Consider the following 14678-nt stretch of genomic DNA (forward strand, 5'->3'; position numbering starts at 1 on the left):
TCTCCTCGCTGAGGAGCTGTGCTGACCAGCCCCACCTCCGGCACACAGCAGACACAAAGATTCTGCACTTACTGAGACAATCAGGGGTGGTTTCATACTTGTATTTTTGATTACTCTGCACATCTAACTGGACTGCAGATGGTTCAGGTCCTGCTCTGGCAAAACCTAAGGGGTAGTATGGCCTTCTCCCTAGAACTCCCAAGGAAACAGCCTTTGGGCAGCCTGCCCATCTGTCTGATGTGCTGGCCAGGTAAAAGGATTACAGCCAGGGTTCACTGCTCACTGCTCCTCCCAGCTCATCAGCTCTGCCACGGAGGAAGTTCTTTCTCAGTGTTCTTGGCCCTCAGTCATGCTCCAGATGGTTCTTTGGCAAAGCTTTTCAAAACCATTTTTGCCACCGACACGTGGCAAAAGGAGTCCCAATCAGAATGATTATTTCCAGGGTTGGAGAGAGACAAACAAAAAGGAAAGCATCAGGGAGAGTACAAATGTGATTAAACGTTGTGGCATGACACTAATCTTCTTCAGCTTCTCCTTCTCTGAGTTTTGCTGGTTCTTGGAGTAAGGCTTTGTTTTCTTTTTCCTGCTGTGGATGTGCATGCTGCAGGAGAATGAGCTAGTAAAAAAAGGACAGCCAGTTCAGCTCCAGTTGAGGTTAAGGCTTCCCAATCTCACCCATCTGAAAAACTGTTTTTTCCCCCTCGACACTGCTACTAAATCTCCATGTGATGAACAAAGTAGATTAACACTATCAGGAATGAAGGTTCATTTTTTACCCTGGTTTTCAAGCACATATGTGGGTCCATACACATGCAGTTATCTTAAATGACAATCACTCAGGACTAGGGGAGCAGCAAAAAGTCCCTCTCTCCAAATTGCAGAGGTAACTCTTTCTCTGGCTTACAGAGACCAGTCCATATCCTGATCCTGCAGTCCTAACTCATTTCTCTCTAAATCTCATCTAAATGTGCCACTTTCTTGTGAATTAGGAAGGAACATGTGCCCATACAGATGAAGATCACAGATAAGTAAACCCTTTTGAAACCCAAGGAAAAGATTAAAATTGTACAATCAAAATCCAGAGAAAAATAGATAGTAATTTGAAAAAGAGCATCACTGTAAAACAATGTCCGCGATTAGAATTAATAATGCCATTTCATATTGTGAGTTGACATACAAAAATATATATTTGCAAGGCCATGCATTTTTAGTTTTTTGTCTTCAAGGCAAACTCTTCACTGACTTGCTTTGAAGTCATAAATTAATAAAACATTAGGTGCACATTGATACTACCTATCTCCTCAAGAAACCAGAAATATTCAAGCTCTCTCTTGTCTTTATCACACAACTGCACTATATGAGCAGATAGATTATAGCTCACCTAACCAGCACAGGTTAACTAGATAGCTATATTTCAATTAAAGAAAAAAGCCAATTGTTGCATGTCTTATTATCATCCTAAAACATCTTGGCAATAATTAATAGCTACCCAATTCATAGAAATTGATTTCCTTATTTTTGAAGCAGCTACTTTCTTTGAATGTAATGACTAAGAGAAAAGAAACATCTGTTTCTGTTGCTAAGGAGATCTACAAAAAAAAAAAAAAAGAGATAAGACAAATATTTAGAATATTCTTTTAAAAAGAAAAAATCCTTCCACTTGGGTTCAACTATTGCTTTATTATCAGTGGCACAGCCAGCTATCACATAACAAAACACCAGTGTGCTTCTCTTTTTGCATTGTGACTGCTCAACTGCCAGATATTCTGCATAGTTATCCAGGGACAACACAGCACAACAAATGAAGATGCCTAGACACACTCACCAGCATCTCTGTGCCTTGAGTAGCTGCAGATGCTCATTCTCAAAAGTGGGTATCTGCACAATAAACTGGATTTCTGCTAAAGTGAGGGAACCTTCAACTGTCCGTGAAATGTGCCACAGGACAGTTATGACAAAGCTAATATTAAAAATAAGAAGATTCAGTCTTGTAAAGCAAAACAAAATATCTCTCTACCAGTAGGCAGATTGTTTTAATGCACTTGTTCACAGGGCTGTAATTAACCTGGTGTTGTACAAGCACACAGCAGCTTGCCAGGGGGTATAAAAAGCTGGGTCAGTAAGGATCTGCAGGAAGCAAAGCTGCTTCTGCTGTACATGTTCAAAAAGCTAAGGTTAGACTCATCTGCCAGTAAAATAGGTGGGCAGGTGCAAGGTAAATTCAAATAAAAATCCAGTTATATCGAGTTTATAATTCTAAATTAATTTGATGAAACTCATCCTTTGGCATATTTTGATTTTCTATAGCAGATCACATAAGACAATCACAATCATGCTGCTTTCCCATTTCAGGTCACTGCAAAGGTGCCGACACTGTGAGACATGTTTATGTAAATGCAAATTGTAGAAGGTCCAGTGACACCAAGAGTAAATAATAGCTTGAAGACAACAACAGGTTGTAGTTCATGGAAGACAACAACAGGTTGTAGCAAACCAGAGCCTTCCCTGTGCACAGCTTCAAGTTCAAAGGCAGGCTAAGAGTGCAGAACAAAACCGTGGATCTGTGCCGTGGATGACCGTGGCTCCCAGACCCCCTGGAATGGCCCAGGGCAGTGCAGCACAGCCCTGTGGCTCTCCCAGGCCCTCCTGCCCTGCTCCTCTGGGGCATCCTTCGCACCCTTGGAGGCCTCCCCAAGGTGCAGAACTGATTTACCCTGCAAGGTGTCCTGCTCACCCCGTCTGTCCCTTCCTGCAGCCACAGCAGCCATCTCCAGGATGACACCTGAGCTGCTCTTCAGGCTTACTGTCCCTGACTGATGTCCCAGCCTCAGCACCCAGCACGTGCAGCTGTCAGTACTGCTGGCATGGTGCTTCCCCAACCAACATCTGGGAATGCTGAACATCCTGATTCTCACTGTGACGGCAGTTTAATTTTTATCTACTTCCTCTGTTTTCTATCACACCTGATTTTTGAAGATCCTACCCAAGCGGATACAGGTTGCTGACTAGAAGTTAACTCGTGATTTAATTTCAAGCTGATTCACAACTGGACTGTATTTTGTAACTGTGTTTTTATTTGTACCTGCTACTTCTAGAAACACAAACAGTGCAATAAAAAGCAAAGGAAAAGCCTGAAAGACACCATCTATTTACAAATATTCCCTTCTCATAAAGATTTCTTTTTTTTTTTTTTCCTTTTCTTTTTTTGTTAAATACACAAAAATAAGCTGTTCATGAAGGCAAAGGCACCAGCCTGGTCTGCAAAGAATGGAACTGAAATGCAGCTTTATCCACTCATTCTTCATATGTGTGCTCTATTCCACCAAAAACATTTATCGGACACCTACACAGTCACACCACCTTGAACTGCAGTCACGAAGCAATTACAGACACAGAGTTTCTTCCAGGACAGATGCTGACTGAGAACCTTTCCCTTTTCACAAGGTAGCCCTGAAATAATTCAGCCCAGGGTTCATCATCAAACAGGACGGGCTACATCACTCTCAAACACAGAGAACTTCTTTTGAAACCCCACCAAGTTTCCAGGAAGACTTCAGAATGAGTTGCACAAAAATCTAAAATTGCCAGTGCTGAGTTTTAGTAGAGGAAGGAAGGGATAAAACCATAAATAAAGGGTTTTTTTTTTTCAGATTATTGCAGCACAGACAAGATTTTACATTTCCCTTCGTGTCAGATACTCCCTTTTCAGTGCTTGGAGCAGGTTACACAGACTATTTCACAGAGAACAATCTGTCATGAGCGTGTTTTCTTTGGGCTCTCTAAGGACAGACCCAGAATGCACAGAATGTCACTTCTGGAGTTTCTAGGCAAGACCTGTCCCCTTCAGTCACCCTCTAAGAGGCTTTCAGACATATATGGATAACTAACATAAATGTTAGTTATCCTAACATTTCCCTCAAGCTGCCACCCTAGGCCAGCCTGAATATCCCCAGCATTTTCCCCCACCCTTTCACCCACAGTCCCACATTCCCACAGAAGGCAAAAGATGAGTTTTTTCTTTAAAACTATGACATATATTAAAATTTAGTTAGAAACATCAAAGGTCAAAGCTCAAATATTTCTTTCTCACAAAGCGTTTTTCACACAGAGGTTCATATCCCACTCAAGTTTATGAAAAATATATGAATTATACAATTTTCTTTTTTCACACAAAACCTCATATCCCACTGAAGTATTTGAAGAATATATGAATTATACAATGACATGGCACAGAATGCAGATTATTGTTAATAAAATTTGTACCTGACTCCAAGAGAATTCTCATAAAGTAACAAATATTATCAGCATCTATTTATCAACTCTCAACTTTGTATGCTACATAGTAGTCAGTCAAAAAAAACCCAAAACCAAACCAAACAATAGGACTTCAAACACCCAGTTATCTTTTCCAGTACATTTTTACTTGACCTTTAGTGATAATTTGGTATTTTTATATAGTTAGTTTTTCTCACTATGTCCTTCTCAGTCTGAATATTCATATCCAGAGTCCACAAAAATATTTTAAGATACAGTAAGTTATTTTTTTAATTATCCTAGACTTGTTGTTCTGCTTGAATTATTCCCATCTTCCATACATCTGACAGAGGCCTGAATTTATCCAAAATAATATTCAAATTCTCATCTGCTCATGCTCATTGAGAAATGGCAGTGCTTCATCTTCTCATATCAAATCTTATGTCTTAAAGAGTGCTGCCAAATAAATTTCTCTCCCAACAAATATGTTTGCAGTGCTAAGTGTGGGCATATGTCCTGATAAATTTAAAACCATTCCTAAAAGTGGTTAGCCCCATTAATATCTTACTGAATTTCATAACAAAGAAAAAAAGTAAAAAACCTGGTACTTGGTGATATGGCATAATTTACAAAAGCATGAGCAACACTTCAATTCTACTTCTGTAATTATCACATTACAATGACCTATTTTAATTGCATGTATACCCCTGTATATCTTTCATCAGGCTTAATTATTGCTGGTAATTCCAGGACACCATCCATTTTTCTGTATGTATTTAAAAATAAAATTAAAACTATTTTCTGACACATTGTTTCTTATTTGGGATACACACTTCAGGTATGGGGTGAGGAATGAGAGGACAATACTGTAGCAGTGCTGATTTATTGCTTACTTTATAATTGAGAGTAATTTATTCTAAGTTTGTTGCTTACACAGGATGGAAATCTGCCTTTGCTGCCAAAAGAGTTACTCTGGAGAAAAATCAATAACAGAAGTTGCATTGGCTTTGCGGCTCCATTCCTGAGTGCTAATATTTAACTTATCAGGCTCTGATTGGTGAGTTTGCTGCCTAAGAAATAAAAGATACAAATACTACTTAAGAACACATTATTAGTTAACTTTTGTTCCCTTTCAAAATCATTGCAAACTAATAAACCCAACGTGGCAGAGGCATCCAAGTCTGACAGTAAAAACAGGGCTTCTGCAGCAATTAGCTCAAGGAGCTTTGACTCTTCATACCAATGGGAGTTTACAGAAGGTTTTCAAACCATACAGAATATGCTTTTTTTTTTTTTTCAGAATGGCAGCACTAAAAATGCCAAAAAATTTGCATCCTCCAGACCTGGAACTAAGAAGAGCACAGAAGTTGGCAGTGATGAAGAGGCTGTTTTCTTCCAACTCCCTCAGAAGACGCAAATTTCCTGTCAAGAGGCATAAAGCTAAGAAACTGACTCCTCCCTTGAGGATAAGTCCAGAAGGGTTTTGTTCAAGAAGTTAAACTTCTTTTTCCTCTAAGGTAGTTACTTTCTAAAGGCTTTGATCCACCACGATGGGATGATAGCATCCTTTGTTGAAAAGAAGGCAAATTAAACAACAACAAAAAAGCAAACCTAACAAATATGCTGAAATATCGATGTCACGGCCTCTGAAGAAAACAGAGGATGCTGGCGAAGAGCACAATGGAGGGAAATGAGTCTCCATAGTTGTTTGGGAACTGAAATTATCACACATGCATAAAGAACAAAAGGCAGAAACAGGCAGTTCTGAAGGGCTGGGCAAACCAGACAAAAGGGAATTAACTGGGAAGTTACCAGCACTTCCTCTCCACACCAGGAAATCCACAGGTACACAAGTTCAGGAGTGAAATAAAGAACAGACAGAACCAGCTCAAAACTGCAAAGTTGACAACAGAACCTACAAGCAGGGTGAAAACAACTGATGTCACCAGCACCTGGGACAGAACCCAGGGCAAATTCCCAAGCCCAAAGCTGCAGCTAAGGGAAACTCCCACGGAATGTACAGACAGAACGGCTCCCAAAAACCCTAAAGCCCCAAAATGAAACCCCAAATCAGCTGATATACAATGCTGTGTGCGATCTTGGGGTGCTTGTGTTCTCCCCCTGTCCTGGGGCTCTGTGAGGAGCCTTCTCTCAGCTGGAGATCCTCTAAAGCAAATATTTCATTGCCAGGGAGGGAAAGCTCTGCTCCTCACAAACACCACGGAGCTCCTTGTCCCAGCCTGTGTCTCGACTCAAACCAAACCCAGAGCAAACTCCTCCAGACACATCATGGAGAGCAATAAGAAAACTTCTCCTCCTTCAGTCCCTGAAAATCCTTCCTAGCCTCAATATTTTCCAGAGCAATGAAAATAAGTCCTGCACAGGATCTAGCCACCATTATGAAAGTTTAAGCAGGCACATTCTCAACCTCAATTGCTGTAGGGAATTACGAATTTGGTTTCACGTTCAGCTTTGCTACTGACTTGCTGTCTGACCCTGGGGGATCACTTGGTGTTATTTTAAAAAACAGACAGCAAAAACAAACCAAGACTACAGCAGGGGATTTTGAGATTGAGCTATCAGGTGTTTTGAGATTTTCACCAAGGACCTACTTCGGCAACCTTCCCCTGACAAACTGCTGTTGCGATACAGAGCAAAAGTGAGAGCTTCTGGACCAGTATCTTTTATCACTTCATGTTTGTTCTCCTGGAATTTGGTGTGGGAAGTACTTGCCAATCTGTTCTTTAACTACTTGAAGATGGGCTATGAAGATCCCTTAAATACAGGAACGTATACACAGAGCATATACAAATAACTTACACATAGACTAGATAGATGCATTTATAATAGTAAAAACAGACTTCAGGAATCCCCTGTTTCATATCTCTAACACAGAACTGGCAGAAAACTGCCATGAAACTTAGACTTGCAAAATAATAAAAATAAATTTAAATACTGCCACATTTCCACCAGATTCTCTCTTTTTTTTTTTTTAACTTAAGGTTTTTTTTTTTTTTCCTTTTTTTTTTTTTTTTTTTTTTTGTTTCAGATGGGAATCTATCAACCGAAGGCTGTGTTCCCTTTACTCTTCAGCTACTCCTAAGCAGGACAGCCCATTTCCACTTCTGGACACACTGGGATAAGTGTGGTACTTCATATAATTACCTGAATTCCCAGAGCATGTGTACAACAGTAATTAAATTGTAAGGTGTCTTGTGAGCATTCTGACCAGCAATTAGAGAAACCACGAAAGAACAGATGAAGGGAAAGTTTCTTCTCTGTCTTTTCTCTGCATGACAAATATTATCTATACGCAGATAGAGAATTGTATGCAGCCAGTCATACAGACTAAATATTTTTGTTGTGTTCAGAATCTCAACCAAAGGCTCACCTGAGTTAAGGAAAAATTATTTTGATGCCAGGAGCAGTGAATTCCTAACACCCTCATTTGATCCTGAATTTGTCAGGATGAGCAATGCCCACAAATGAACGTGCAGGTAGACAGGAAAAAGGCATATTTCTTTTAGTGGGGCCTTCTGAAGTAATTCACTTGGGCTGGAAAAGACTGAAGTAGATTCTTTAAAGGAAAGTGCTGAGACAAATTGCTTTCCTCTACAAAAACACTTTCCTGCAGAGATCTTCCCAGGCACTTTTCAAGGATAGATGGAAGCACTTTGGCCAACAACATAAACACATCTGTGAGGCAAGCAAGCAGCACACAGACTCCAGTTGTGAGTACTCACTGACCGGGAGGTCGGCAGCGCTCCGTCCCGCGGTCCTCAGGGGTCGTGTCTTTAGCTCATCAGGTCACCGGGAATTCTTACTGCAATGGGCAGGGAAAAGCACGATGGATCTGTCAGAAAGAAATAAGTATAGCTTTCAGGGGAAAAAAAAAACCAAAACACAAACAAGCCATTGTAAAATCCTAAGTAAGCAAAGGCTTTAAGAGTGTTTCAGTGTTTCTCTCTCGCAGTTTTTAACTACATAAAGGACCCACGCCAGATGTAGGAAATAAACCTTCCAGATTCCTCTTTCCATATGCCTCCTATTGTCTCTCCTCCCTGTCCCAAATGCAGACACTCAAGCACAGAGATTGCTTAGTAATTTAATTTTTACACTGCTAAGCTAGTAAATAAGAGGGGACCATATCTTCCCTGCTCGGTTCAAAAGAATAAAATGGAGATGATGATCTTAAGCAGCATAACATTTTTTCCACTGGGCATTTTTATTACAAAAAAGTTTAAATTAAAATAGTCTTAGATGTCACCACTATACAGACCATTTGTTGCTTTCCCTGTCAATTTATTGGTTTTTTTTTTTCTCAGTATGCAATGCCTTCTAATACCTGTTGATTCCCACATTTGCTTCAGAATTTCTATTATCCACAAAAGTATTTTTGGAAAAACAAGTATTACCAAGTAAGTCCATAGCCTCAGCAATTTCCACCTGGTCAACGAAACGATCCAGGCAGAGCCAAAAGCATATGTAAGATGGTTTGAAAGAAACATATGTTCCACCTTGTATTACGAAACTGAACAGTAAGGAATTATGGAAGAAGTGATTGGTCGTTCTGCCAAAGAACTTCAAATAGTTGATGGCAGCCCACTGAAAAAAATACAAAACCCTCACAGGCTGGAGGGGGGAACAGACTTGTTAAACATTAATATTAGAGCCAAATGTTTAATCATAAATATGTACAAAAACCTATCAAGACAAGCTAATGCTTTTTACTGTTATGCATGAAACTTTTAGGCTACTATCTTTTAATATTGAGAGCATTTAACACTGCTTTACCCATGGCTTTCACTGAATTTAAATTAATGGGATTTATTTTGGGTTAAAAAAGGAGCTTGACGTACTAGCACTGTTTAACTGCTGAGCTTTATCTCTCTGGAAATGAATAGGCATAACTGTATTTCAGGCCAACAGCTTTCCATAAAGCATCAATTTTAAAATAAGTGTCCTGGGACACAAAAAATTTGATACACATTGTACATTAGTATCACGTAAAAATCTTTATGGCCAGAATCTTGGCATAAGATTATCTAAGAATATGAATCAAGGTGGAGAAAAAAAAAACGACAAAAAAACCCCACTGCTTTTAATGAGCAAATCTGAAAGCTGAAATGCAGATAACCTCACTAATTAGGGTTTGGGATGCAGTCTTTACTTTCATAATCTTCTTATTTTCACTATTATGCTTACTTTCTTTTGTGCAATCCTATCAACCTATGCCTAAGCACAAATTACACTTCTAATACCTACCTCCTGCTTTGGTAATTCTGTGCCATTTACAGCATTTGCTTATGACTGTTAATTCTTTTATACCTTCCCTCTTTGTGTATCACTATTTCAGGAGCTGCTGGATTTGGAACAGCAAGATCCATAAGAGCAGTGTTGGGTTACAGAGATACAGACACTGATAAGCTACCAAGAAAAAGAACAAGTCATTTGTGAGAGCTAAAATCTACCTCATCAGGAAACATCTTTAAACCTCAGCAGAGCCCATCTCACCCAGGCTTTTCAAACTGATCACAGGCAGCCTGTTGGCTGACAGGACACGTGGCCACAATTTAAAAAAAAATAAAAAAAAATACAGTCTGACAGATTCTAATACTTTTTTGCCTTGAAGTAGCTTTCTGTGAGAGAGCAGGGGAGAAGTGCTTGTAAACATCAACCAATATTTACAAACAAGCAAGAAAAGGAACAAAGCCAAAGAGGATGAAGTTGTTCCTTTCAGACACCTCTTAGAATAATACGGGATTCTTTAAAAACAATTTCGGCAGGTACTAAACAACCAGCATAAAAATGGAGTGCACTGTTTCTCAGAAGAGAAGCCACAGTGGCCACCCCACTGCAGCAGAGTTTGCCTATGTCCATAATTCCACATCAATGCCAACGAGGCACACATGAGCATTAAAAACTCCAGGGCTGCCCATCTGCACCAACGCCACCCTGAGGTCCTTGGTGCCATCCACACCCCAGCACTGCTGGGAACCACAGCAGCAAGGCTCAGAGCAGCAGCAGGAAGAGGGTTAAACAAATGCAAGGCAGAGTTGAAAATTACTTGGAATGCCACTGGAAGAACTGATATAAAAACCCATAAATTTCGTATGTGCTGCAAGATCTGGTCCTTTAGAGTAATCTGCCAGCACTGCTGAGATGCTATCTGCGAGCAGTCAGACACTTAAAAACTTTGAGAGGATTTGGCACACTTGATGCTGCTGCATGTCTTGCCCTTGGTAATGATTAATTAATGAGTCGTGTTTCTTAGATGCAGGTTATAGATTACACACACGGTAATGATAGAAATGAAATATCACAGCTGCAAGCATCTAAAAGCCAGGGAACAGCAAAATCTACATAACACAGACAATTCGTACTGGTTGGTACATACTCTACGTTGTGCTTTATTAGTAGTATTTTTAATTTTAATTTGTTGGTTGCTTTTTTTTTTCAGTCAATAGATCATTTAGCACAAGGTACTCAGAGCTTCACTAAATCAATTTCCTGCTCATTTTTGACACTGCTGGCCCCAGGCCAGGCAGCCTCCCCAACTCATCCTGCTGCTGCTCAGCACCAACCCCTCCCTGCTCACCACTCCCCGAAGGACACTGCTCTGCTTTAATTGGCTGAGATCTTGGCATGAGAAGATGGGAGAAGTGTCTGTGAATACCACGTGCCCAATTTCCCTTGCATTTGGCATTACACAGCACTTTGCATGCTGCAGGACAGGTCTGGGTGCCTTCAGCTGTAAGCTCAGAGTGATAAAAATCAGTTTGATTTTCACATGTCCAGTAAATAAGGGACAAGTGCACGCTTACTGGCCATGCCAAAGCAGAAACCTGTCACCAGCTGTGGTACACAGCAATTCCAGCTCCCCTCTCTCCTCAAGGCTCAGCCACAGGAACACAGCAGCAGCAGCAGCCACCAGCTTTGTGTCCAGGCTGGAGAGGCAGCACTGCTCCCACCAGCAACTCTGCAGCTGACAGCTGCAGCTCTGGTGTCAGACAACACAAACTATCATATTGCATCTCCCTCCTGAACAACCTGCGTCATGGACCTCAGCAGGTTAAAAACCCTAACCAAACCCACAGCACCGATCTTACAAACACCACCTTACATGGCTTCCCAAGACTGATTTGTTCTGAGACTGAACCAATGGCTCTGAAGAAAAGAGATCATCATCCAACTGCACCCAAAGGCCAGGACAAATGCAAATTAAAGATCTGTGTTTTGGCTATTAAGTCCTGGACTTTTCTCACTGCTCCAGCCCCACACACCCCTCTTTATTTTTGGCAACTTGAATAATTGCCTGACAATATGGCCAGTGTTTCAATAAAGACAGAGATGATTGCAGAGAGATTATTTGCAAGACAAACTGGTACACAGTATTCAAAAACCAAATCTAATACTTTCATGTCAACTCACCTGACATGCACAGTGCATACTTTATATTCAATGTATAGAGTTATCATTCTCCAGAAACTTATATAAACATATATATATAAATATATAATGATTTATAAAATTCTGAACATTCCAACCAATCAGGGAATATCTAAAATTTCTATTCACTTGATATTTAACATAAATGCCAATTACTTAAAGTGATATTGATCATAACATAGCACCCTTGACAAAAAGGAGTAAAAACTTTCAAAATATGTTTTTTGTCATCTTGCACCAATACATATAATGGAAATTGGGTTTATGAGCTGTAGGCCAAACTTGAAAGAAAAAAATATTTCTTCTTTCTATTAGCCAGCAGAAAATATGAGAGAGTGGTAGATTAGTAAATGGAAATTAACTGAATTCTGGGTAATGAATAATAATAATAATAAAGCTTTTAACTGCCATGAAATTATAAACATAAGTTTTTTCAATGTATTACAGCTGTAGAACAAAACAATGAAATTACAAAAAGGAAGACATTATAGATTTCTCAAATATGTAAGCTTTGTACTTCATAACTGATATATTTCCAAATGTCTAGCTTAAAAATTTAAAAATTAGAAATCTAGCATCATTTTTTCTAATGAATATTAGTAATAGTTGAAGACAACAATTTATATTTTCAAGAGAAATTATAAATAAAGGCAGCAAGAATGGGAATGATAGCGACAAAAAAGAAAAGATCATGGCAAACATCTAATAGCACTGCTTTCAAGAGGCAGAGTGCAAAAATCACAGCTGAATCGCAGCAGAATAAAACCTCCAAGACACCACAGGAGTAACTTTGTAACATCTTCAGAGACACAGCAAGTCAATCCAAATTAAAAAAAAAAAAAAAAGAAAGGTAAAAATGAAAAATGTACCAGTCTGACATGACTACTGAAATCCGTATCCCTAGGACCAGGAGGAAACATGCAGAAGCTGAAGGGAAGCACCATGGTCATCCAAACAGGAAGACGACCACGATTTCACAAAGCAATGAAGGATGCTACAATGGAGTAACGGTAAAAGTTGGTGTTGAACAAGCAGCAGCTGTGGGAAGAAGCCTTTGCACCAACAAATCAGGACAGCGGACACTAAGAAAGCCAAATTGTGCTCACTGAAAACTGCATCATTCACCACCACTGCAGGGGGTTCAGCCATGGCCTATATCTAGTTACAAACAGAGTTTTGCATAGATTACAATCCCTGGATAATAAACTTCAAAGACTCTGTCCTGTTCAAGGGTATCAGGAGTTCCTAAAACTGCAAGAGGAAGAACATGAAAGAAGGCAGCACAAAAAAACTCTAGAGGTGAAATGACTGAAGTAAATATTTTTCTATGTATTTTAAATATATATATATGAAAGGAAAGCTTTGTGGTTTGTTTTTTTTTTTTTTTTTCTTTCAGAGCAGGTATAGTGTGTATTTAACACCTACAAATAATACCTCTTGTTTTTGTTTCCTAACAAAACAAAGGACTGAAAAAGCATCTTCTAAACAGGAAACATCCATCAATAATTTGGAGAGTAAAGAAGAGGCCAACAGTGAAGAACTCATTCATTTCTCAGGAGGAAAACAAAGGTGCTGGAAAGAGGAAGGAAAATGTCTGAGTGAGATGCATGAAAGGCACCTGGCATTGGGCAGGGGAGCAGCACAGAACACCCTGGGCTGTGCCCACCACAGATGCTGACCCAGTAAGGCCCCAAGCTCTACAACCAAGGAGAAAACCATGGAGAATCTCTCTTGATACTGAGTTTTGGTTTAGATTTCCTTTTTAAACAGCTCACCTAACCAAAACATTTATCAGTGTCTCAGCAGAGTACAGACCACAGCATCAAGCTCAGCAGTTACTGAAAGGTGCAAAGTCTCCGTATCCATGCACACGCAAACATCACAACTCACAGAGCCTCCACAGAGTCCAGGGGATTCAAATAAATGATAGAAACAAACAGCCAAGTAGATAATAACCAGAAGAAATGAATCAGGAGCTCCACTTGTAAGGGTGAAAATAAATATAACTGTATTTACCATTACTTCATACTGAGAGTTTCCAATTAAGAAGGATAAAATCAAACAGAGAAAACAATAAAACTCACAGTGAAAATGCCAGAGTATCATGAACTTCAGAACTACTGCAAAGCTTCAAAGACGGGCAGCACGGTAACCAGAACCAGCAAGAGACAGTCACTTAGGGTGAAAATGCAAATATCAGGAGAGGAGGAGAGGGAACAGACAAGGTGGATGATCTCATTAGGCCAAACACAGCTCACCAGAGGATGAAAGGAACCGGGGCTACCTGGAAATGAAGGGAGTATCAGCAGGGCAGGGAGAAGAGCTGTATCAGTCCTTCGGTGCTGCTGGGAGCAGCAGCTGGGCATGAATCTGCAGCCTTGAATCATAAACACCCTGCAAGCGCACTCCTGGTCTTCCCTTCCTTACACTGCCCCAGACACTATGGTGGAAGCTCCTGAGGCAGCTTCAAGCGTTGGGAAGCATTCTTCAGAGGGAATAAAGGAAACTCTGCATCCATTCACAGCACCATCACCAGGCAGCACTGAAGTACAAGTGTAACTGGGGCTGGGTATAAGCAAAGCTTAACATTCCACTAAACGAAGAACGATTCCAACAGTATTTTATGAAAAATCAATAGTAATTGCAATTCCAACCACTGTCTGTGGATAAGCATTATTATTTACAGGCTTATTGAGATAAGCAGTATATTGTCTCTTTAAAAGGGATGAATAAAGTTACTTCAGGAGAGTCTCTCTCATTCAGAGACCTAACTGCTTGTATGTATAAGTACACATTCCTTTCTGTATACGAAGGGCAGCTAAACTGAGTTGCTGCAGACATTTGAAAGCATGGCTAAGATGCCTCTGGCTTTATGCAATCTTGCACAGGAATGTATTCTTCAAACTGTCCAGACCAGCACAACACCACCAGCACCGTGGTTCAGCCCTTCTCACTAATGGTCCAGGTCCCGGTGT

General features: G+C 40.0%; 1 protein-coding gene across 5 annotated transcripts in view; it reads right to left on the reverse strand.

The window, feature by feature from the left end:
* TENM2 (teneurin transmembrane protein 2) overlaps window positions 1–14678 on the reverse strand; it is a 615717-nt gene that overhangs the window by 546733 nt on the left and 54306 nt on the right. For all 5 annotated transcript variants that reach the window (XM_066196982.1, XM_066196981.1, XM_066196980.1 and 2 more), the window contains exon 2: window positions 8002–8107. The gene's annotated coding sequence lies outside the window, so the exon portion shown is untranslated. The remainder of the gene's footprint in view (window positions 1–8001; window positions 8108–14678) is intronic.

Source organism: Chamaea fasciata, unplaced genomic scaffold (genome assembly GCF_029207755.1).
Source record: "Chamaea fasciata isolate MVZ Bird 193981 ecotype frontalis unplaced genomic scaffold, bChaFas1.0.hap1 SCAF_15, whole genome shotgun sequence".
NCBI lineage: Eukaryota > Metazoa > Chordata > Aves > Passeriformes > Sylviidae > Chamaea > Chamaea fasciata.